Below are 1323 nucleotides of genomic sequence, written 5' to 3' on the forward strand. Positions count from 1 at the left end.
CTGCTCAAATGAAAGGTTGATAATTTCAATAGAACCGCAAATATTGAAGACTAATCAAATTTGTATTTATTTGCGAACAATCTAAGACAGGAAATTAAATTATAGTTCGGCAGGACATTTCCAAAACAAGGATTGTACACTTTTCTTTTGAACTTGGTAAGTTTTCCTTTTACTATTTACATGAAATTGCTGTAAACAGCATTCAGCTGTCAGCTTTGTTGTTCTAAACCCATAAACAGGAAATCACTTTACATAAATGGTCAGCAAAAAGCACCACTTTGTCTGAGATCACCGTGAAAAGGGTTTATTGTGGTTTTTGGTGTTTTTAACATTTTCCTCGATTTATTTTTTGTGATGACGGAAGATGTTTGTTAGGAAACTGAGCTCAAATTTGTATTTTATTGATTATATAATTATTCAAATTGTTGTGAATCAGGAATAGACACAAAAAAAAATGAAGCTTGAAAATGTGCTGCCAGCTCTCAGCAATGGTGAGGGGAAAGGGGGCGTGGTTGCTTCTCACCAACGGACCCACAACTCAGAGGTGAATTTCTAATGAACTATTGCTATTTTGCAAAAACTGTCCTAGAAAATGACACATTTTTTTTTATTTTGGCTAAAAAATGCATAATCATAATTAAAAGAGCACTTTGAAAGCTTTGAAAATGGATAAAAAGATAATTGGAGTAGGTCTTTAAAACACAGGGAAACATTAAAATCAGTGTTGATCTCTCTGTTTATCCTTTCAGCCACTTCTTTAATTTATTTTATTTTTTCTATGAATTTATATGGGGATGTATGCAGCATATCCATGTTAAATTGCTTAACAGAGAAGTAATGCTTGCAGACTTTAATGCATATTTGTTGAATCAACACCAAAGCCCGAACACGACCCCCGTCCTTTTGTCAGCATGGTCTCTCCCAGAACCTTTAATTTGTGTGCAGACCCCTGGGGAAACATTTGCCCAAACACCCTGGAGTGAGCGTAGGAGACGACAGGTGAGCCACCAGCCTGCTCAGCACACATCTGCGCTCCTTCCTGCCCTGAAAGATCAAAGTCGGTGTGAAGGTATAGAAGCTTCCACACTCCTGCCCGCTTGTCTTCACAGACTAATCAGCCCAACACACAGCAGCTGTCTCCCAGCTCATCCAGACAAAGCACAACTACCTGAAGAGAGAACTTCTATAAATATTCAGTAGACTGTTAGAACATCTTGTCTTCAGATGTTTAATTTTCTCTCTGCATCTGTGATTTTTTTTTAACTGCAAAGCGCTAGTTAAAGTGCAGATATACTCAGGTGCTATGCAATTATGGACTTTTTT

General features: G+C 37.3%; 1 long non-coding RNA gene across 1 annotated transcript in view; it reads left to right on the forward strand.

Annotated features, from left to right (window-relative positions):
* Positions 1–497: 497 nt before the first annotated feature.
* Positions 498–1323, forward strand: part of LOC112161245 — a 21741-nt gene continuing 20915 nt past the window's right edge. Inside the window, exon 1 of the long non-coding RNA XR_004947660.1 lies at positions 498–1069. This is a non-coding gene — a long non-coding RNA (uncharacterized LOC112161245). The remainder of the gene's footprint in view (positions 1070–1323) is intronic.

Source organism: Oryzias melastigma, linkage group LG3, assembly GCF_002922805.2.
Source record: "Oryzias melastigma strain HK-1 linkage group LG3, ASM292280v2, whole genome shotgun sequence".
Lineage (NCBI taxonomy): Eukaryota > Metazoa > Chordata > Actinopteri > Beloniformes > Adrianichthyidae > Oryzias > Oryzias melastigma.